This window comes from Sorex fumeus, unplaced genomic scaffold, assembly GCF_029834395.1.
Source record: "Sorex fumeus unplaced genomic scaffold, SorFum_2.1 ptg000034l, whole genome shotgun sequence".
NCBI classification, from domain to species: Eukaryota; Metazoa; Chordata; class Mammalia; order Eulipotyphla; family Soricidae; genus Sorex; species Sorex fumeus.
Genome location: NW_026606091.1, coordinates 18,792,897 through 18,817,465, shown reverse-complemented (window position 1 = coordinate 18,817,465; position 24,569 = coordinate 18,792,897). Strand labels below are relative to the sequence as shown.

Below are 24,569 nucleotides of genomic sequence, written 5' to 3'. Positions count from 1 at the left end.
TGCATCATGGTGTTGGTATGTAGGTCAAATTAGAAACATGTAATCCACATATATTTGTATGTGATACATTTATATGTCCTGTCAGCCTTATTGTGTTGTACATAGCAAATACAAAATATCAGGTATGATTATTAAAATTTCTCAGAAGAGATATTTGATATCCCAACAGGATGTTTTATTTCAAGGGTTTCCTCACACCTCCTCATTTCTCAAAGAGAACAATGACTAGAAAACACTGGTTGGGTAAATACTACATTATCATAATTACAATTTCCTTGAGAAAAGTGGCTTGCAGTTTGAATATTCAGCATCATAATTACAATTTCCATAAGGAATGTAGAACCGTTATTATAAACAACACAATAATCACTTGGTCCATAAGGGAGAGGAGATTATTGGGGAAGTGAGGAGGGAGAAGAAGCAAAAAATGTATGATTTAATCAGTATTCAAGAGAAGAGGTATAGAACCTGAATAAATTATAATCGTCTCTTAAAATACTCTTGTCTAAAATTATCAAAATATCTCACAATGATGACAAATATTCATGTGTTGATGACAAGTATTCATGGGTGCTGTATACACATTTATATATACTTTAGCTTTATCAGTTTTCTGAAATTTCCTGTTTGTATTTCTAACTCATTGTCAAAGTTGTATACCAAAGACACTTTTAAAAAGACCATCACAAAATTAAAGACAAACAAAGTATTTAAAAATAGAAGAACTTTTTTTTATTTTTCAATTGAATCACCATGAGATACACAATTACAAAGCTGTTCATGGTCAGGTTCCAGGCATTCAATGTGAGTGAGGAAGAACTTTTTCATAGAATATTTTTCCATGACAAAATATGTATTCTTTGTTAAGTAAGTAAGTAAAATTTGTGGGATTTTTCAATGTTCTTTTAACTGTTGTGTTGCTATAAGTGGCTTTCACTTAAATTATTTTATTTTTCCCCTTTTTTGTTACTTTGTTTTGTTTTGCTTTAGGTGTGATCAGCAGAACAGAATGCAGCTTTCAAGGTTGGTACTTTTCAAGATGTTAAAGCATTTCTGATTATTATGAAACAGTACTAAGACACAGAGAATATTATGCACTCTTTTAAGAAAGTAATTAGAAAGTTTTAAGTTTTATTTTTCTCAATGATGGATAGAAGAACATAAGATAGATTATAAATGATTACAATACAACAATAAAATTTGTGGAAATTTTGCTAAAATTAAGTCTGACTTAATTCTGGTCAAAATTGTGAATTTGGAAATAATGCATTTTTTCACCTTATCCACCCAATTCATCTATTCATCCATTCATCCATCTATCCATCCACTGTTTTGTTTATCCACTTACCATTCTGTCCACAGCCCTGCATATTTATTTTTCAGTAAACACACAATATATACGTAGTTTAAACAAGACCCTGTTATCTAATTTTATTCTAACTTTTCCATTGGTCTTCACTGTATTCCCAATCTCACATTTTCCCCAATATTTCTTGCTAACATCAACTTAAACTTTCATCTATTATTTAAAAGTATTTGATTTACCATTTCTGATAGATAAGCAGTTTCCACTCACTTTTGCTTATCTAATATATGCTCAGATCTGACTTGACATATGACAAGTACTTGGCAAAGTGTCATAGTAAGGAAGCTCTCTACAATGAGCTGTTGTATTATAGCTGTTGCTAATATAGATTGCTATAAATATGCCATAGTAATCTATGAGTACATAATCACTTGTCACTTGTCACTTGTCATCCTGTTGATCTTTGATTTGCTCGACCAGGCACCAGTAGCATCTCCATTCATCCCTGTCATATGCTAGTGTAACACAATGGCATCTTCTCACTCCAGGAACACGAAAAGACTCAAATAGTTTGTTCAGGATTTTGACGAAGAGTACATCATAATAATCAATATAAAGTAATCTATAGCACCAGCCACAAAATTCTTATATAACCATCTTTGCTTTGTATAACTTTTTTAAGTAGTTTTAAGACTTTTGACCAAAAAAATGGGTATATTGTCCTTAGGAGACAGCTCAAAGTATTGTGTATCTACTTTTCACATGGAAAGTCTGTGTTCAACCCCCAGCATTACAGTTCTCCCAACCAATTCTGCCTTGAGCAACTTTCAAGCATTACACCAAGAGTAGCCTCTCTGCAAAACTGTCACCCCAAACACAAAGGAAAGCAAAAAAAATAGGTAGGTTACTAATGTAAATTTTAAAAAAATTTTATTGGTGAAACACCATGAGGTACAGTTGTAGACTTACAAACTTCTGTGCTTGGGTTTCAGTTCTACAATGATCAAGTACCCATCCCTCCACCAGTGCCCATTCTCTACCACCGATGAACCCAGTAGCCCTCCCCCCACCACCCACCCCACCTCTGTGGCAGGGAATTCCCTTTTGCTCTCTCTTTCCTGTAGGGTATTGTGGTTTGCAGTGAAGTTATTAAGTGGCCATAGTGTTCAGTCTATAGTCTACTTTCAGCATACATCTCACATCCCTAGTGAATCCTCCAAATACCCTTTGCTTGTGTTCTCTTCTCTATCTGAGCTGCCTTTTCCCCCAGTATGTGCTGCTGGCTTCCAAGCCATGGAGCAGACCTGGTAATTATCTCAACTATTCTTGGGTATTCATTTCCTGTTCTGTTACTTATATTCCCCAAATGAGTGCAGTTGTTCTATACCCGTCCCTCTCTTTCTGACTCGTTTCACTTAGTATGATACTTTCCATGTAGAACCACTTGTTTGCAAATTTCATGAGTTCATCATTTCTAACAGCTGCATAGTATTCCATCGTGTATATATATCAAAGTTTCTTTAACCAGTCATCTGTTCTCGGCACTCAGTTTTTTCCAGATTTTGGCTAAGTAATGTAAAATTTTAAGATAAGTAAGCATCCCAGATACTTAATCAATAGCTATTGGCAAGAAAGGCAATGATCTATTAAAGTAAATATCATGAAGACAGATACTAAAATTTTCTACTTAACCAGGAATAGAAAAGGGAAATTAATAGAAAGCTCCATTGTTTAAGATGTATAAATACTGCTTTAATGTAAAGGGAGGTGATACAATTTAATTTTAAAGAATAATTTAATCAACTTTCAAAAAGTTTTCTCCAAAAATATTACCTTCATTGATTCTCCTTAATTAAAACATAAGAGTCTTGATATCCTTACAGAAAATTCTGCTACTAGAGAAACATTCAGAAACAAAGCTATTCTAATTATAAGGGATTCTGTTGCTGTATGACAATCTAATTTAATTTAATGGATGTAAACTAAAGTGGCCTAAATGACCCCACCTTTCAATCCCTTTCATTCTAATGCTGTGAGGCAATGAATAGTGGTGGAGAATTTGTGCTCTGAAATAAGATAGCCTAAGTTGGAATTCCCTTTTCCTATGTATTTCCTGTATATCAGAACTACATAAACATCACTACTCTAATCTTTGGCTGTAAATTCAGGGAAATAAGAGTAATTACCTTATATGATTGTTAGGAAAGAAGTATATTTGCAAATCACTTAGTCACATTGTTAAGGGTGCAACATATTATAATTGACATTCTAACTTTGTTTTGCTATTATTAGTTTTATGTTCATGTCAAACATTTAAGGTGGTTGGAAGTTGGACCATCCTTGGTGCTCAGAGCTACTTTTTGTTCTTCACTCAAGGATCCACCCTGGCAGTGCTGGGGGATTGTGTAGTATGTACAGGACTTCCTATGTACAAAGCATAAACTTTCATTTCTCAGGTCCCTGTCAGACATTTTTATTAGTGACAAGAAGCACCTTTACTTCTCTGAAATAAAATAATTTCATGAACATGATCTTTAATGTTTTGCCATCAGTGATGCTTTCATGAGTATGATAAAGTTTGATCACTTGATCACTTGATCCTCTGTTATTCATCGATTTACTCGAGCGGGTACCAGTAACGTCTCCATTCAATGTTGTTGCATGCTAGCGTAGCCCAATGGCAACTATTCATTTTAGGAACATGCATAGCCTCAAACCGATCATTCAGGGTCTTGATGAAAAAGTCTGACCATCTTGTAGGTGGGCGTCCACGTGATCTTTTGATGTCCCATGGAATCCAGTCAGTAATGGCTCCAGTCCAGCGGTTGTCTGTAAACCTCAGTACGTGTCCAGCCCATTTGATTTTTGATGCCTTGGCAAATGAGACAGCGTCCCTGATTCTTGAGCGTTGATGGAGATCAGAACTCTGGATTCTATCTCTCATTTGAGTGAAGCATGATATTCCAAGCACAGCTCTTTAAATTCCTCTTTGAGAGACCCCAATAGCATTCTCATCCTGTTTTCATAGGGCCCAGGTCTCTGAGGCATATGTTAATGCAGGAAGAACAGTGGAATCGAAGAGATATGCTCATAGGTGGAGGTTCTTTGTACTCTTAGTTATTTCGTCAATGCTCTTGAAGGCATTCCAAGCCGCTCTCTTCCTCCTGCATAACTCAGGTGCAAGGTCATTCATCATGTTGATTTCTCGACCTAGGTATATATAACTGTTACATTCAGAGATGGTGGTTCTGTTGAGAGCAAATGGAGTGTAAGGAAAGAGGCTGTTTCTCATAAACATTGTCTTCGGAAGTAAGATTCAGCTGTAGTCCGACCTTTCCACACTCATGGTCGAAGTCAGTCAGCATTTGTGCTGCTTGGCTGATGTTTGGTGTTATTAGAACAATGTCATCAGCAAAACAGAGGTGGTGTAGTTGCCGACCATCTATCTTCACTCCCATTTCTTCTCATTCCAGTCGTCACATGATGTTCTCGAGGGTGGCACTGAAGAGTTTTGGTGAAATGGTATCACCCTGCTGAACCCCTCTCTTGACATGGATGATTAGTTCTTTGTAGAATGGTGAGATCCTGGTAGAATCCATAATAGAGCTCACAGAGGAGCCTGATGTGTTGAGTCTGTACTCCCTGATTGGCTAGGGCTTCTATGACCGCTTCCATCTCAACAGAATCAAAAGCCTTCTTTAAATCAATGAATGTTGGACAGAGTGGCAACTTGAACTCCTGAGAAACCTCAGTGAGCTTAGTAATCATGTGGATATGGTCGATGGTACTGAATCCTTTTCAGAACCCGGGTTGTTCACATGGTTGTCATTCATCTAGAGTTCTGCTAATTCTATTCAGGATGACTCAAGTAAAGAGTTTGTAGATGACAGACAATAAGCAGATTGGGCGATAGTTGCTAATGTCATGGATGTCTCCCTTCTTGTATAGTAGTACAGTCTTACTGGTTTTCCAATGGAATGGAACCTTGCATTAAGACAGGTAGCATGTGAAGAGCCAAGCCAGTGTATTGATGAGTACTGATGATAAGTCTTCAGGTGTTCAGGTCTGATTTTGTCTGGGCCAGGTGCTCTTTGTTTCTTTACCGACGAGACGGCATGTTGAATTTCAGAAGGGAGAACATTGGGAATGATATATCCACCTTGCAGAATGTGGTATGTGGGCAAGTGGACATGGCTATTAAAGAGATCTGGGTAGAAGTCATGAATAATCTTCTCTATTGCCCTTCTGGAAGATGTGCTAGATCCATGAAGATGTCAGAGGACAGTCATCTTGGTCTTGTAGTTAGTGAAGGACAGGCGGGCGTTACAAATGCTTTTCCCGGCTTCTGCTGCGTCTACCAGCACCACTGTTCTCCTGTCTTTGAGGTCATCCTCGATGGCTTCTCTGCATTCTTTTGCCAGCTCGGATGTTCGCTTGCGGTTGCCTGAGGCATATGCCAAGCCAGTCGGGGAATAAGTTCAAGAGTGTTCGAACAAAGGCGTTTTTTTTGTGGTTATCTCTCTCTTGGCATTCCTCGCACAATCATGGAGGTGCTGAATCATTCGATCGTATTCCTCATCAATGTTGTCAATGACGGCATCTTTTCATGTTGCCACAACAGAGCCAAAGAGCTCCCAGTTGGTGGTCATTCTGGGAGTTCTCTTCTTAAACTTTGAATTCTTTCCTCCCCGTTCTGTGAAGTAGAATTTTGCACGAAGGAGATGGTGGTCCAATCCCGTTTGGAATTTTGGGACAACAGCAACATCAGTTAGGCAAAACCACCGATTGAATATGATGTGGTCTATTTCATTGTGGAACCGTCCACCGAGAGACTCCCATGTCCAATGTTTAGATTCAGCCTTTTGGAACTGTGAGTTACCATGGAAGATCTTGGTTGACCCGATGAACTCAGTCTGTCACCCTGTTCGTTCCATTCTAGGCCATGGGTCCCGATGTGGAGTTCATTGGCTGATTTTCTTGGTCCTATCTTGGCATTAAAATCACCGACAATGATTTTGTAGAATGTGTGATCTTCTTTATAGAACTTCTTTAGTTCCATGTAGAACTTCTCAATTTCTCTTTCACCATAATTGGATGTTGGTGCATAGACAACAAAGATAGAAACTGCCGGCAGTGAGCCACATCTATTCAAGTGTAATCATCCTATTTGGGTTGTTAGGCATTCAATTGAGTCAATGCTCATGGCTAAGTTCGTGTTGACAAGGATACTGACACCACCAACGCCTCTTTTGTCACTGTTCCAAGGAACAGTTCTTCTCCAGTGTTGAAAACGGCGTGATGTGATTGATGTCTTCTCATTTTGGTCAGACCAATGATGTCGTACCTATTCTTTGGTGCTTGTGCCATCAGGTCCTCGATGGATGCATCAGATGCAACCGTACGTGCATTGAAAGTACAGACAATCATTTTTGTCTTTCTTTGTTTTGGCAGCCTATTTCTGCTTTGGGATTTTATCACCCTCTCCTTCCACATCCTTGTCGACTCTGCAGTATTCAGGGTCAGGGGAATGAGATCCATTTTTTTTTACTGGATTTGGCAAATCGAATAGACCACGGATAGCTTGCCAGGCTCTGCCGTGTGGGTGGGGTATTTAAGGTACCCTGAAAAATTAAATAAATGTAAATAAAAAGTTGTGCAGCCACAAATGCGGCCACATGCTCCCGGGAGCTTGGTGTGATAATTTCTGGATCCTGGCCATTGTTGGGGTTACACGGCAGTTGGTGGGTGTAACTGTCTACCTACTGGTAGGTCCAGTCACAAACTGTGCAGGCTTGGAGACCTCAGCCCCAGGTCCCACACACCTGGGTTCCTCTGCCAGTTCTTTTATGCGTGAGGCATGACCTTGGCTGGGGCCTGGAGGTCTTCAGCTGTCGGGCCCTGGTGAGTACAGTCAGGCACAGGTTAGGAGACTCTGCCTTGTTCTTTCCCAGGAGCTTGGTGTGATAATCTCTTGATCCTGGCCGTTGTTGGGGTTATATAAGTGTTATATCATTTAAAAATGTACATTAATTAATTGACTACCATATTGATTACCATTATGTGGTAATCCAGCAGGGCTGGAGGGATAGCACAGTGATAGGGTGTTTGCCTTGCATGTAGCCAACATGGCCGACCCACGTTCGATTCCTCCACCCCTCTCGGAGAGCCCAGCAAGCTACTGAGAGTATCTTGCCCGCACGGCAGAGCCTGGCAAGCTACCCGTGACTATTCGATATGCCAAACACAGTAACAAGAAGTCTCATGATGGAGACGTTACTGGGCCCGCTTGAGCAAATCGATGAACAACGGGAGGACCGTGACCGTGATGTGGTAGCAAATTACATTTGCCATTTTTTTAAATGTAAGGAAATGTCAAATATCCCCAATGGGAAGGATTTGAGTTTTGTTTTTCCTCTGTTTTGTTTTAGGGTAGGAAGGGAAAACCGTGGTAGAAAGGAGGGAGTCAATAAGGGAGGTTTTTTTATGTCACCTTTTAAATCTTCCTTAGTCAGAAACTATTATTATGGGATGTCTTATGTGTATAAAGTCATTTCCTTCATAGTGATGTGAGGATAACTGATAAGCGAAAATACTCCACTTTTCTTTGCCTCTCTGAGTAAGCAAAACTCCATATCCACTTGAAAGATGATGTGAAGAAGGAGATTTGCTAGTCTCACACATAAGCCACTGTATTCATTTTGACATATATTCTGGCAGATGTGTAAATTATCACAGTTTCTATAGGGTAGGAAAACTGCTCTTATTCTCTTAAGAAAATAACACTCAAATCTGATATAATAGAAATTTTCAGCAATATTATAATTCAATAAATTATTTTAAGAACTGAAAATACATAATCTCTCATCTGAACCCAAAATTGAATTTATGTGTTATAACTTGGGTGGAGCATTAGTGTAATCCTTCAATTGCAAAGAATTCAATGACTAAATGTCTAAAACATTAGTGGGTTGAAATGGTATTATGTATTTTATATTGGATACCACAAATAGTACTTTATTTAGAAGCAAGGAAAGCAGGTTATTTCTCAGTATTGGGTAAATTCAGTAATTTTTTTCCTTAAATTTTTATTAGTGAAACACATGAGGTACAGTTGTAGACTTACAAATTTTTGTGTCTGGGTTTCAGTTATACAATGATCGAATACCCATCCCTCCACCAGTGCCCATTCTCCACCACCACTGATCCCAGTATTCCTCCCACTACCCTTCCCCCCATCTCCCATCCCACTCTACCACTGTGGTAGGGCATTCCCTTTTATTATCTCTCTCCTTTTGAGTGCTGTGGTTTGTGAAAGAGATATTGAGTGGCAATCTTGTTTGTACTATAGTCTACTCTCCTCACGCATTCCCCATCCTGAGAGGAACCTCCCAACACCCTTTATTTGGTGCTTCCTTCTCTGTCTGAGCTGCCTTTTCCCCTAGCGTGTGCGGTTGTCCTTAAAGCCATTGAGTAATCCGCCTGGTCCTTATCTCGGCTATTGTTGAGTGTTAGTCTCCTATTTTGTTACTTTATGTTACCCAGATGAATGCAATCTTTCTATGTCTATCCCTCTCTTTCTGACTCATTTCACTTAGCATGATACTTTCCATTTAGTACCACTTGTATGTAAATTTCATGACTTCATCCTTTCTGACTGCTACATAGTATTCCATTGTGTAGATATACCAAAGCTTCTTTAACCAGTCATCTGTTCTTGGGCACTCAGGTTTTTTCCATATTCTAGCTATTGTAAACAGTGCTGCAATGAACAGACAATTGCAGATGTCACTTTGACTATTCTTTTGCCTCTCCCGGGTATATTCCCAGGAGTGGAATTAATAAGGAAAAAAAATTTTCATGGCTCCAGACACAAAACCAGGAAATGTGTAAATATTTTATTGATGTTGTCCTATATTGAATCTGTCTATCATTTCCAGCCCAGTAATACAAGAACTCATGAACATTTCTATGCTCATATACTCTAAATAAATGTTTTTGATGGTTTGCCTCAGAAACTCATTAATATCTACTGAGCTTAATTTCTAAACTACTCATTGTAGCAGCTATACTCCTGCCTATCTCATGGAAGGGAATGAGTTACAGATTTTTAGGCTGAAAAAAATCCATTGACTCTTACTGATTTTAGCCTTTTTTAAAAAAAGTAAAGAACTTCAGAATCTCAAAAATTAAGTAAACTCTCCTAAAGCTTGGGTCCTAAATTCAATGTCATTGCGGTACCTAAAATTATATATATATGTATATATATATATATATATAGCTTTTCTTGTTAAGTGTTTCTCTCTGTCCTCTGTCTCACTTTTCTTTTTTTTTCTTGTTTTGAGTCACAATCAGCAATGTTCAGAGATTACAACTGGTTCTGACTTGATGCATGACACTCAGGAATTATTTCTGTTAGTGGTCAGGGGACCATATGGGATGTCAGGATTGAACCTAGGGAAATTGCTCCAGTCCCCTCTGTCTCATACTCTTAACTACTTTCTGAGTTCCAGCAAGATTTAAGCTCATGGTTATTATTTATTTGTATTTTGCCACATCTATAAATTTGTAAGTAAATGTAGAACTTATTTTTGTTCCAATCTTTGTCAGGAACACTGAGCCCCTTTGTCAAGCCCCTTTGTTAAGTCCCTTTGTCAAGAGCACTGATTTGAGTGTCTTTGCGGAATATCCAGAAACAAAGGAAAAGAAAAAAAATAGCAGAAGTGACCAGGAAGAAAATTAATATAGTTGTTCTCCCTCCCTCCCTCCTTCCTTCCTTCCTTCCTTCCTTCCTTCCTTCCTTCCTTCCTCCCTCCCTCCCTCCCTCCCTCCATCCATTCTTCCCTCCTTCCTTTGCTCCTTCCTTCCTTCCTTCCCTCCTTCCTTCCTTCCTTCCTTCCTTCCTTCCTCCCTCCCTCCCTCCCTCCATCCATCCTTTCTTCCCTCCTTCCTTTGCTCCTTCCTTCCTTCCTTCCTTCCTTCCTTCCTTCTCCTTCCTTCCCTCCTTCCTTCCCTCTTTCCTCTCTCTCTTACCCTCCCTCCCTCCCTTTCTTCCTTCTTTCCTTCCAACCTTCATTCCTTCCTTCCCCTTCCTTCCCTCCTTCCTCTCTCTTTTACCCTCCCTCCCTTCTTCCTTCCTTCCTTCCTTCCTCCCTCCCTCCCTCCCTCCCTCCCTTCCTTCCTTCCTTCCTTCCTTCCTTCCTTCCTTCCTTCCTTCCTTCCTTCCTTCCTTCCTTCCGTCCTTTCTTTCATCCTTCCCTCCTTTCTTCCCTCCTTCCTTCTTTTTCTCCTTCCTTCCCTCCTTCCTCTCTCCCTCTCACTCTCCTCTCACCCTCCCTCCCACCCTCCCACCCTTTCTTCCTTCCTTCCTTCCTGAAATCTACCAACTTTGGTACCATATTATGGAAATAATGAATATGTGAAAAATTAATTCTTACATGAAATGTTACATATGCATATATTTTTAAAATGAGAATAAGAACAGTTGTTAAAAGGAAAATTTTAGGCATTTTTATTTAACTAGGATTACGTGGACTAATGACATACAAACCATTAGAGACATAGTTAGACACTATGAGGTTAGAAAATGCTTATTGAATACATGAATATAAATTTGGGCAGATAGCAAAAAGAGTTCAGAAGCTAAACATCAGAATGAAAGGACTCAATTTTTTAGGTACAGAAGGAAGGTTATAAATAAGAAAACTAATTTCCTTTTTGTTACAGTTTCTAAATCTAATTTCCTTTTGTCCTTCCTGTGTATTTGAAAATAGGATGTAGTTCTCATTTCCATGTCAGAGCTATTTAGTATTTTCACACTGGAAGCATTGTGTTTATATTTGAGCATCAAATATTTTGTAAGTTACAAATTACCTACTTTCCCTTCTACTGCATAAAGTTCCATTCAAAGAATTGAATATTAAACACCAATTATTAAAGAAAATTCTAATATTCACTTGGCTTTTCAAAATAATTCTGTTTGTCCTCAAGTCTAATCCTGCTGTACTCAGGATTTTCTCCTTATTTCTGCCCTCAGGGATTACTCCTGATGAGACTCTGGAAACTATCTGGGGTGCTGGTGATAAAAGTCAAGTTGGTCATGTGAAAGGCAAGAGCCTTGTCCACTATGTTATCTATCTGACCCCATAATTTACAAAATAATTTTAATATTGTCATATTTACAACTTTGATCAGCGTCAGTCATCCTTTGCAAAAATTACTTTTTTCATAATTAAGTTATCTTCACTGTATGTTTCTGATCTTTTTAATATTACAAAATATTCTAAGGGCCTTAATTATTAGTTGTTGTAACAAATATAATATACATATATACATATATGTGTATATCACTTGATCACTTGACTTCCAGTTAATCTTCAATTTGCTTGACCGGGCACCAGTAACGTCTCCATTTGTCCCTGCCGCGTGCTAGTGTAGCTCAATGGCGTCTGTTCCTTCTAGGAACACGAAGAGCCTCAAACTGATCATTCAGGGTCTTGATGAAGAAATTTGACCATCTCGTAGGTGGGCAGACATGCGGTCTATTGACATCCCGTGGAATCCTGTGGGTAATGGCTCTAGTCCAGAGATTGTCTCCAAATCTCATTACGTGTCCAGCCCATCTGATTTTCGACCCCTTGGCAAACGAGACAGGGTCCCTGATTCTTGACCATTGAAGAAGGTTGGAACACTGGATTCTTTCGCTCATTTGAGTGAAATTTGATACTCCAAGTATAGCTCTTTTGATTCCTCTTTCAGAGACTCGAATAGCATTCTCATCCTGTTTTCGTAGGGCCCAGGTCTCTGAGGTATATTTTAATGCAGGAAGAGCAGTGGAATCGAAGAGATGTGCCTGGAGCTGGAGGTTCTTCATCCTCTTAGCTCTTTCTTCAACGCTCTTAAAGGAGTTCCAAGCAGCTTTCTTCCTCCTGTGCAACTCAGGTGCCTAGTCATTTATCATGTTGACTTCTCGACCTAGGTACACATAACTGTTGCATTCAGAGATGGTCGTTCCATTGAGAGCGAATAGAACATCAGAAATGAGACTGTTTATCATAAACATTGTCTTCGTGAGATTCAGCTGGAGTCCGAACTTTCCAAACTCATGGTTGAAGTTGGCCAGCATTCGTGCCACTTGGCTAATGTTTGGTGTTATTAGAAGGATGTCATCAGCAAAGCGGAGGTGGTGTAGTTGCTGACCGTCTATCTTCACGCCCATTCCTTCCCATTCCAGTCGTCGCATGATATTCTCTAGGGTAGCACTGAAGTGTTTCGGTGAAATGGTATCATCCTGCTGAACCCCTCTCTTGATATTGATGATCACTTCTTCATAGAATGGTGAGATGCTGGTAGTGAATCTATAATACAGCTCACAGAGGATCTTGATATATTGAGTTTGAGTGCCTTGATTGGCTAGGGCTTCGATGACTGCTTCTGTCTCAACAGAATCAAAGGCCTTCTTTAAATCAATGAACATTAGACAGAGTGGCATCTTGAACTTCCGAGAAACCTCAATAAGTTTGGTTATCCTGTGGATATGGTCAATCATGCTGAATCCTTTTTGGAAACCGACTTGCTCGCAAAGTTGTCCTTCATCTATTGTTCTGCCAATCCTATTCAGGATGACTCGAGTGAATAGCTTGTAGATGACAGACAATAGGCAGATCGGGCAATAGTTGCCAATGTCGTGGATGTCTCCCTTCTTGTACAGTAGTACAGTCCTGCTGGTTTTCCACTGGGATGGAACCTTGCATTCAGACAGTTAGCGTGTGAAGAGCTGAGCCAGTGTACAGCAACGTCCAATTATGATGAAGGAGAAATTGAGAAGTTCTACATGGAGCTGGAGAAGTTCTATAAAGAAGACCACTCCTTCTACAAGAGTATTGTTGGTGATTTTAATGCCAAGATAGGACCGAGAAGATCAACTGAAGAACTCCACATCGGGACCCATGGCCTAGAATGGAACAAACAGGATGAGAGACTCTCTGAGTTCATCACGTCAACCAAGAACATCCATGGTAACTCACAGTTCCAGAAGACCGAATCTAAATGTTGGACATGGGAGTGTCCCAGTGGATGGTTCCACAACAAAATTTACCACATCATATTCAATTGACTGTTTTGCCTGACTGATGTCACTGTTGTCCCAAAATTCCAAATGGGATCAGACCACCATCTCCTTTATGCAAAATTCTACTTCATAGAGTGGGGAGAAAGGAATGCAAAGTTTAAGAAGAGAACTCCCAGAATGACCACCAACTGGGAGCTCTTTGGCACTATTGCTGCAACATGGGAAGATGCCGTTGTTGACAACATTAACCAGGAATATGATTTACTGGTTCAGCACCTCCATGATTGTTCGAGGAATGCCTAGAGAGAAATAACCACAAAAAATAAAAATAAAAAAAAATAAACGCCTGTTTTTGGAAACTCTTGAGTTTATTCACCAATGTGGTTTGGCGCATGCCTCAGGCAACCGCAAGCGAACATTTGAGCTCGCAAAGCAGTGCAGAAATGCAATAAAGGAATACCTCAAAGAGAGAAGAGCAGAAGTGCTTGTAGATGTGGCAGAAGCCGGCAAATGCATTTGTAATGCCCACCTGTCCTTCGCCAATGACAAGACCAAGATGACTGTCTTTCGACATCCTGATGGTTCTCTCACATCTTCCAGAAGGGCAATGGAGAAGATTAACCATGACTTCTACTCAGACTCTTCAATAACCACATCCACCTGCCCACATACCAAATTCTGCAGGATGGAGATGTCATTCCCAACGTTCTCCCTTCCGAAATCCAACACAGCTTCTCATTGGTAAAGAAACAAACAGCACCTGGCCCAAACAAGGTCAGACCTGAACACCTGAAGAACCTGCCGTCAGTACTCATCGATTCGCTGGCTTGGCTCTTCATACCATATGTGTGTGTGTGTGTATATATTTATATATATGTATATATATATCCTCTTCCCCCAACATTTTTTGATGTAATTAATTCAATCTTGCCTCCTACCTGAAGCCTCTACTAAGCCTCTACTATCTTGTCCCTTCCATCTCTCTCTCTGATTTTAGTTTTGCATACTCTCTAATTTTTATATGAGAGATTAAAAATTGTGGCAGATTTACAAATCTAGGTACACTCAAATGTCAGTGTATCTCATCCAACTATATATAGTCTGTAGCGAGCAATGAGGCATATGATAGATTTGGGCTGGAGCGATAGCACAGCGGTAGGGTGTTTGCCTTGCACGCAGCCAACATGGCCAACCCGAGTTCGATTCCTCCGCCCCTCTTGGAGAGCCCAGCAAGCTTATGAGAGTATCTTGCCCGCATGGCAGACAGAGCCTGGCAAGCCACCCGTGATGTATTCGATATGCCAAACACAGTAACAACAAAAAGTTACACAATAAATAGATAAGTTAGAGGTAGCATGTACAGTGAAAAGACCAAAGAATTTACTTCTACTTAGAAATACAGTAAGCAGATGGTTATTAGTGCATTTATTACTGTATCTTAGCAACATGACCCAACTTCTTAAAAAATGAAGATGTATTAAACTGAAAAGAAAATAAACTAAAAGTGAATGTATATCTTAACAATTTTATAATTTACTCTGACATTAATTTTGAGTTTTACCAGTTATGTGAAGAAAATTATGGTTTTTCTTGTCTTTTTCACTTATTGGATTTTATTTTTATTTTTCTCATAAAGAAGCAAATTCAAGTCAATAGTCTCTGCTTAATGGTTGACACAAGTAATGAATTTTCCACCATTCATTTTTATTTCTCTAAGAAGCTGAGAAATGTGTGAAATATTTTTACATAACTGAAGTAGTCTTTTGTAGAAGAGATAATTAAACCTGTGTTTCCAAGTGATACTAATAGAAACCAGCCAACTCAAAGAAACATATCTAGCTCCATATAAGAAAAGACAATATGTAAAATCTTTCCATCTCTGGTTACAGTTAATTTGTGAATTCCAATCTAGCAACATAGTCTGAATTTCAAATTTCAAGGATGAGATAGGATACACTAACAGTAAAAGATCAAGCAAAGTAATGTCCAAGTTTCTCTTTATTATGGTCTTACCAGTTCTGTGCCCTGCTTTCCTCCAGAAATGCAAAGACTTTCAGAGAAGTGGTAACAGATAAGTATGGTAGTTACAGAAGGTGATAAGAGAAAGCAGCAGGCTTTAACTGCTTGGCTGTTTTTATTAGCAAATAAATAAATAAAAATTAAAAATTAAAGTATAATTATATCAATCTAAGCCAACTGAACTCCTTTAGAAACCTGGCCAGAAACATCCTCCCTCATTTTTCCACCCCCTCTGTCCCTAAAATCTTTAGACTAGTCTGAAACTAGCAAGGTACATGTCTCATAGGAAGATAAGAAGACACCAAATGAGATTCATGATAGGTGAGAGCTTAAATAATTTCCCTAAAAGGGAAGGTTAAAGCCCAAGAAAGTTGGAAAAAAATTGTGCCAAAGTACCTTCATTTTCTGTGACCTTGTCTTCTCCCTCCCTTCCTTGGTTTTTCTAGACTCCATCAGTTGCTTTCCTTCTTCTTACTTGTTATTTCTACAATCAATCCTCATACTAGATAACTTTAGCCCCTTTGTATGGATGTGGCTTCTCTACCATATTTGAGAAGATGAATCTGAAACAACTTATCTCCTGGTAATGGTCCTTGGTTCAAAAGCCATTTGAAGAATGAAGTGCCTCTGAAATCTAGAACCAGTGTCTAACTTTTAGCCACATCTCTAATGCTACCCCAAACCTAGGTATTAATTGCAGTTAGTTAAATCAAATTTCTTTTGTTCTGATCCAAGTGAAATTTGCAATATTCTATTCTAAACTTACCTTATGAAGTTCTCTTCATTCCTGTCTTACTAGAGTTTTTGTATTCCCCTTGTTGAGAATAGCCTTCCTTCTTGTCTACTCTCGGGCATACATTTGCAAGTTGAACTTAAATATCTCCTGCTTCTCATTGAAATCTTCTTACACTTCCCTATTAAGTCATAGGATATTTGCTTCGAGGATATTTGGTTCATATTTCTATACCAATTATATATTAGAATTTATGTCTTTGTGCATTTATCTTTTTTTACTTGCACTTTCAATTTAAAATGGCCTATTATTTTGTTACACACAATGCATAACATAGTGCATGATTAATAGAAAAATCCAATACATTTTACTTTAGTGAATAAAACAAGTAAAAGAACAGAAAAATATACTATAGCATGTCTTTTTAAGCAATTGTTCTAAAGGATTGGTTAGTAAACAGAGAAAGATTCTGTAGGCATCTTCCACATCTGGACAATTGTAATGCAAAATATTTACTTAGGAGGCAAAGAGATCGGCTCTTTTCCTGTGGAAATATAAAAGATTTTTTTTGTTTCAAGGAAAATTACATTGAAAAAAAAAAAACCTCTACAATATGAGACTACATTTATGTCTTCAGGGACATTCTCTTGTCTTTTTATATTACTAAAGTGAACAAGATTTAAACCAAGCAGCCAGTGTGATGATGTTGCCAGACAGCTAATAAAGAGGAAGATTAGAGAGTTGTATAAAATGGCAGGTGCGTCCGCACATTCCACATCTTAAACATTATACACAGAATAGAGGGATGCTGTTTCCCCAGGACCACCAAAAGTGCTTGATGGACAGCATCATCAGCATGGTGTCGTTTTGACTGTGGTGTTCATCTTACCTCGTATTCCTGTTAGAAAACAACACGGGGACAAAAATAAAGCAAACAGCAGTAGTTGTTGCTTAGAACAGACAGCATCTGAAAAAAAATCTTGCAAGAAAGAATAAAAGCATCTTTCTAGTCAATCAGTTACAATGCAACCTTTGCTCTCACAGCATATACTATAATATCTAATCATGTAAAGCATCTCAGAATCACCTGCACAGGGAATCTGAATTTACAGACCACTAATAATCTCAGTCTCTTATGTTCAATGTTTGCAATTACTTTCAGATGAAAAGAGAATTGCGTGACATTTTCTTTGGTGACTCAGGTGACCACCAAAGATAGCAGCCATCTTTAACAAAAAAAAGAAAAAATTATTTTACATATTTGTACTTGATGAACAAAATTGTTGCAAATAATTTCTTCATTTAATCTTTCTTGTGCACAAAGACAACTTCAAAATTATTTCCTGGGGCTGGAGTGATAGTACAGCAGATAGGACATTTTCCTTGCATGCGGCTGACCCAGGCACGATTCCAGCATCCCATATGGTCCCTTGAGCACCTTCAGGGGAAATTCCTGAGTGCATACCCTGTGCATTGCCGATGTGACGTTCCCCCCTCTGCAAAATAGCAAAATTGTCTCCTATGCAAAAGTGGCAATGCTAGAAGTGTGCATATGAGTTAGAATGGAGGCACTGAGCTAAGAGACTGGCAGAGGTTATAGAAAAGGGAATGATCTGGGTGTGGAAAGGAAAGGAGAGAATTGCTTCGCATGGACAAAGTGCTATCATTGTCCTTAGTATTTATAAAAGAATTGATAATTACATGGCTTTAATCAATAAGAACAACACTAAAGTTATTAAATTACAAATATGCAAAAAATAAAACATTATTTTAAATAAGTTTGATCTTCTATGCAAGCTATTAATAATATGTATATAAGAGATTATCCACAGTTCACTGTCCACTGTCCTCCCATTGTTCATCGATTTTCTTGAGCGGGCCCAGTAACGTCTCCATTTTGAGACTTGTTACTAAGAGATCATCACTTTTCATAAAACTTTTCATAAAAATAAATGAAGGAGGACACCATAATTCTGAACTTAACTGTTTGGTCTTAGAAATAAGAGACAAATTCAGGACTGAATATATTCTACACCAGAGGAAGGGCTGAAAAACTCCTTGTCTTTAATGAATATAGACGTTCTTTTCTATATGTTTAATATGCTGAATATTACAAAATGTGTAATGTATATACTTGCTTAAGTCCACATAAAGCTAAATCTGAAATTTCCTTTCTTCAAGGAAATCAAATGAATATCTAAGAAAGAATGCCTCAGAAAATGGTGATGATGGTAGTATAGTGCCTCCAGCAGGTCACCCTTTACCCACAGGGTGAGTGCATTAGGGCCTGATGGCACTTTCAGGCTTCCTGACAACCCCAAATTGCCACTGTACCTCTGACCAAACCCCAACAAATTTCCCAAGAAATTGAATGGCCGGAAGTTAGGTATGTGGCAGCCATGCCCATAAACCACATCTGACTCAGCTATACAGGCTCATTTCTTGGACCCACACAAGGCTGAAGAGACCAGGGTAAATCAGAGAGGTGCCTGCCCAAGTAGAGCCCCCCTCAGAGTCTTGCTTTCATAATCCAAAATCGCTTCCATGCCCCAGTTCATATTTTGCCATCTCATTACTGATATACTGCAATATAATCTGCTGAAAATTCGGGTATGCTGGTTTAGTGACTGAAATCTCCAGGCTTGCTGCCTTTCCCCACCTCCCTGTCCTTTCAGAAGTCTCAGCAGTCACATCTACGCTGCAAAACTGCAACCCAGTTAAAAAAGCTAATCCAATCTTACCTTCCTGATAAAAATACCAAATGCCCTGAACAAACAAGATGGCCTCTTAGTACCTGCATTGCAAATTATAAATAACAAAAGGACAAAAGAAGAGATAGAGAACAAAGAAAATTGCTTGACATAGAGGCAAGCATGGGATGTTGGGAGGGAATTGGGGGACATAGGTGGTGAAATTGGACACCTTGTTAACTTTTGTTCTTGTTGATCTATCATGAGGTGATAACGCAAAGTTTAAGTCTCCGGCTACCATTGTGTTGCTACCAATGTCCTCCTTAAGATCTGTTAGCAGTTGTTTTAAATATTTAACTGTTCCCTCATTAGGTGTGTATATATTTAAGAGTGTGATTTCTTCCTGTTGTACCTATCCCTTGATGAATAGAAAATAGCCTTCGCTGTCCCTTATAATCTTTTTCAACCTAAAATTTATTTTTTGGATACTAGTATGGCCACCCCAGATTTTGTGAGGGAGCTGTTTGCTTGCAGGAATTTTTTCCATCCTTTAACTTTGAGTCTGTGTTTGCTCTGACAGTTGAGATGAGTTTTTTCACTATATCCCACCATTGCCTTTGGGCTTGGAGGGTTTCCTCTGATAGATCTGCTGTGAATCTATGAGGTGCTCCTTTGTATGTGACTTCCTTCTTTGACCTTGCTGCTTGCAGTATTGTGTCTCTATCTGCAGCACCCATTCTATAATATGTCTTGAAGTGGTTTTGTTAGGGTCTCTTTTAGCTGGCACCCTTTGGGCTTCTTGAATCTGAATGGCTGCATTGTCCAGCTGTGGAAATTTTTCAGCAATGATTTTTTTAACCGTGGTTTTTTCATTGGGATTGTTTCCCAGAGCTTCTGGTACTCCAATGATTCTAATGTTGCTCCTCTTGGAATCATCTCCTAGGACTCTGATTTGCTCTAGAGCTATTTTGATGTCTCTTGCCATTGTTTGTTGTTGCCGATTGGCTTGTTGCAGCTGATCTTCTAGCTCACTGATTCTGTTTTCAGCTGTGTCTTCAACATTCTACTGGTGAGGGCACAGACTGAGTTTTTTATTTCATCTGCGGAATCTTTTATTTGTGAAATTTCTGCTCTCATTTCTTCCCATAATTTCTCGATTATTTCTGTCATATTACTGGATATCTGTCTGACTGTTTTATTTTGTTCTTTGAACATCTTCATGACTTCGTATCTGAATTCTTTCTCAGAGAGGTCCTTTAGGTGAGTAGCACCTGCTGAGGCTACTGGACTCTTTTCATCATCCTCCCCACGTTGTGAGGATTTGCGTTGTTTCTTCATGATGGTTTGTAGGCATGGGAAATGAAATGTTACACTAGATTTCTTGGTATGACTAAACTACTTGAGGCCCTGAATTAGCCCATGCCCACTTCTGCAAAAGGCACACCCATTTCTGAAGTGGCCATGCCCCCTCGGGAACCTGATGTATGAGGGGGTACAAGCTGGGAGGGGAAGAAGACCGACACAGCTTTGGGGATGAACAGGAAGAGGCTTAGGGCTGCTGTTGTCCCAGTGTCCTAGAGGATGCCTGGGGCGCTTGCAAGGAGAAAGCCAAGTCCCGGGTTTGAATACTGGTGGGTTAACTGACCTGGGAGGGGAAGCAGAGCAGCACAACATTGGAGACAAAGAGATAGAGTGAATTTCTTAAAATCTCTTGATTTGATTTCCCTTGTCTACAAAATGAAGGCTGAATTCTAAAGTTTCACGAGTATTATACGGGATTGTCTGTTTATCATTCTTGGTGTACAATAGATACTCAGTTGACATTATTACTATAATTGTATAGTTTTATGCTAGGAAAACAGTAACAACAAGTCTCGCAATGGAGACATTACTGGTGTCTGCTGGAGCAAATTGATGAACATTGGGAGAGCAGTGCTACAGTGCTACAGATGCTGGGAAAAGAAAAAATGTGTAGTAATGACTTCCAAATTTATAGACTTTCCTACATTTTTACTATAGTATGAGTCTCCTTGAGTTTTGATTCAGAAATTATAAGAAAACCGACATGTTTTTATTTGCTCAGATCCTGAGAGAATTAGAAAAAAAATGGTATTATAAAAATTAAAAAAAATTAGAACTCTTACAAAACATTTCTTATCTATTAGAAGAAAGAGAGATCAATGCAAATTAAAATGGCATTTTTTGAGCCTGAAGTCTTCTATGATTCTGGTTCTTCTGTTAATTTGTGTATTCAACTGCTAGTATTTTTTTCTTGCCTCACATGTAATTGTACAATAATATTATATAACTTCTTATTTCCCTCAACAGAATTTGTGTTAAATCCTAAAAAGTTTGTTCTTATTAGTATGTGATGTTATCTTATTGTTATTTGTATTTTCTCAAAAATAACATCAGTTTTTTATATGTATGTTGGCCTCCTATATGTCTTCTATGGAGAAATCTGTCCAGCTATAATCTGTATTTTTGTTTTTAGTGTTTTGTTTTTTAAACAGCATTTTTATTTAAAAAAAAGAATATCTGTTCACAAAACTTTGTGATTGTGCTTCAATTATACAATGATCCAATGCCCATCTCTCCGCCAGTGTACAATATCTACCACAACATGTCTCCACCATCTTCCAACAGTCTCCCAACCACAGCCTATCTCTATGGCAGGCACTTCTCTCTCTCTCTCTCTCTCTCTCTCTCTCTCTCTCTCTCTCTCTCTGTTTACTTTTGTGCATTATGGTTTGCAATACAGGTACTAAAAAGTCTCATGTTTTTTTCAGGGCATTCAGTATTTTCACTGGGAAGGTAAGGCTGAAGTAGCTTTTTTTTTTTTAATTGGGTGGAAGTTTTGAGGTATGGATGTGACTGCCAAGTCTTCCAGAATTACAAGGGGGTATAGGGAGGTAGCCCACCACAACTGTGAGAAAGCCTGTGGATTTCAATCACAAAATTAGCGTACTCAGATTTTCAGCATATTATATCCAGTGAGTTCCATCCCAAGACAGTGGAGTCCAGACTGGGGCATGGCAGTGATTTTGGATTGTTAAAGCAATCTGAGACAGAGGGGGGCTCTGCTTGGGTGGACATCAGGCTGACACACTCCCCTCTGATTTACCCTGGTCTGTTCAGCCTTGCGTGGGTCCAAGATTAACTACAGCTTTTGATATCTTTCAAAATTTATTTATGGGTCTCTGAAGCAAGGTGGGTAAATTAGTTTGTATAGCTGAGCTGGAGGTGTTGTGTGGGCATGGTTCCCCCATACCTAACTTTTGGCCATTTAATTTTGGGGGGAAATTTCGTCCTGGATTGTTGGGGGTCTGGCCAGAGACACAATGGAAGTTTTGGGTTATTAAAAAGCCAGAAGGCTCTATCAGACTGCTGATGTATGCCCAGTGGGTACAGGTTGACCTACTGGCAGCACAACACCCAGAGTCTGTTTATTTGGATGGAGTTGTTGGTTTTTATTGTTGAGTTTTGAAAATTCTTTATAAATTTATCAGTTGAAAAACATGTATTTTCTTTCATTCAGTGGTATATATTTATAAAATGATAATTTTTTCACAGTCCAATAGTTTCCTTAGTTTGATGTAGTCCTGCTTGTTTATTGTTTCTTTTCTATTTTCTTTGCCAGTGGAAAAAATTCTTTGCCAAAGCACTTAAACCATTAAAACAATTGGTGTGTTCTGTTTATGTTGTTTTCAATGAATTTTCTAAACTGAAGTGTAACATCAGGTTCTTTTATCTATTTTGAGTTATTTGTGTATATGGTATAGCTAATGGTGTAACTTTTTCCTTCCTTTGTTCTTTGTTCTTTCCTTCTTTCCCTTCTTTCATCCTTCCATCCTTCTTTTCTCTTCTTTCTCTATATGGCTAACCAGTTTCACAACACCATTGTTGAAAAAGGCTTTTATTTATTTACTTAGTGCTCTTGACTTCTTTGCCTTAATATACTTTCTATTATCAGAGGATTAACTTCTGGAATCTCAAATCTATTTCATTGATATCTGTAGGTTTTTAATAAAGAGTTAAACTGTTTTGATTACTATAGCTTTATAGTATAACTCAAGGTCAGAGAATGCAAAGTCCCTACTTTTTTATTATGGTTGTTTTACTATTCTAGAGATTTTATAATTCCAAAGAAATTTTAATAAACTTTGTTTTATAAACTTGAAATATTTCATCTAAATTTTATTAGGTATTGAATTCAATCTATGTAATTCTTTGGCTTAGATAAACATTTCTTTTAAAAATGCTAATTCTAGTTTATGAATAGGTAACATTTTTCCATTTTTTTTATTTTATCTATTTCTTTACCCATAGTTCTATTATTTACGTTTTCAATTTCTGTATTAAGTTTATCCCAATTATTTAAGTTTTCAATTTCTGTCTTAAGTATATACCTATTCAAAACATAGATACTTTATGTTTTTGGACACAATTGTAAAATTAAAAAAAATTCTATGTGCATAAACATGTGACTTGCAAATGCGATGTTTTAAGTTGTTCTTTTTCCTTTTTAATTCCATATTTTCTATTTCTTTCTTAATTGCTGTGGCTTTATTTTCAATACCATTTTGAATGATAATAATGAAATTAGAAAACTTTGTCTTATACCTGATCTTAGAAAATTTTCAATTGTTCATCATTGAATATGGAATTAGCAAATTCCTTCAATTGCCCTTTCAGTGATTTTTTTAAATTATAAATATACATTGAATCCTGTCAAAGGTCTTCTTCTATTTTATTGATAGAGTTATGTAACTTTTATTTTTTATTTTAGTGTATTATATTGCATTAAGGTTTGGTTCTTCCTCCCCTCTCAGAGAGCCTGGCAAGCTACTGAGAGTATTCCACCAGCATGGCAAAGCCTGGCAAGCTACCTGTGACGTATTCAATATGCCAAAAACAATAACAACTAGTCTCACAGTGGAGATGCTACTGGTGCCCGCTTGAGCAAATCGATGAACGATGGGAGGACAGTACTGCAGTGCAGTGCAGTATTATATTGTATAAGTGTTTTGTGTATGCTGTACCATCATATTAATCACATGGTATGATTGATTTGATCATGGTGTTTGGTCCATTTAATGTATTGTTGAATTCAGTTTCCTAAGATTAAACTGAGATTCCTTCCATCTATGATCATCAAGAATTATTGCCCTATAAATTTATAGCTGGGTGAGGCCACACCAGCAATACTCAGGTCATCATACTCCTGGCTCTGTGCTAAGGGCTCACTCCTGGTGGTACTCTAGAAACCATATGTGGATTCTGGTAATTAAATTCAAGTTAGTCACATGCAATGCTAGTGCCCTACCTGCTGTACTATTGGTCTAGTTCCAGTAATTTTCTTTTTTAGTTATAAATCTCTAACAGATATTGCCATTAAGAAAAACTAAAGCCCTCAGCTTATTTTTCATTTTTTAATTTAAAAGAGTAAGCTTATAACTCATTAAGGGAGATCCAGTCACTAATCTCCATTCTCACACTTTATTTTTTTATGTGTCTTTTGCTTTATAGAAGTTTCTTTGTCTTTATAGAAGACCCTTCAGTATTTCTCTCAGTAACAGTTTAGCGGCACTGAATGCCTCCATCTATTTGTCTGAATAACATTTTTACATATTTTATTATATTTGAGGTAGCATAGTTATAATAGTGTTTATCATATACAAAATTACTATATTATTACCACTTTCAACATGCCAGAGACCTTCCATCACTGACCTTATATCACTTTATTTCACA

At 38.1% G+C, this 24,569-nt stretch overlaps 1 protein-coding gene across 5 annotated transcripts in view; it reads left to right on the top strand.

Annotated features, from left to right (window-relative positions):
- The window catches only part of LINGO2 (leucine rich repeat and Ig domain containing 2), a 649,774-nt gene that overhangs the window by 138,253 nt on the left and 486,952 nt on the right, over positions 1–24,569 (top strand). Inside the window, exon 2 of one of the 5 annotated variants that reach the window (XM_056117327.1) lies at positions 991–1,023. The exons of 2 other annotated variants lie outside the window; for them this stretch is intronic. The gene's annotated coding sequence lies outside the window, so the exon portion shown is untranslated. Of the gene's footprint in view, positions 1–990; positions 1,111–24,569 lie in introns of those variants that run through there. 2 more of the 5 variants (XM_056117330.1, XM_056117329.1) reach the window with 2 other exon arrangements.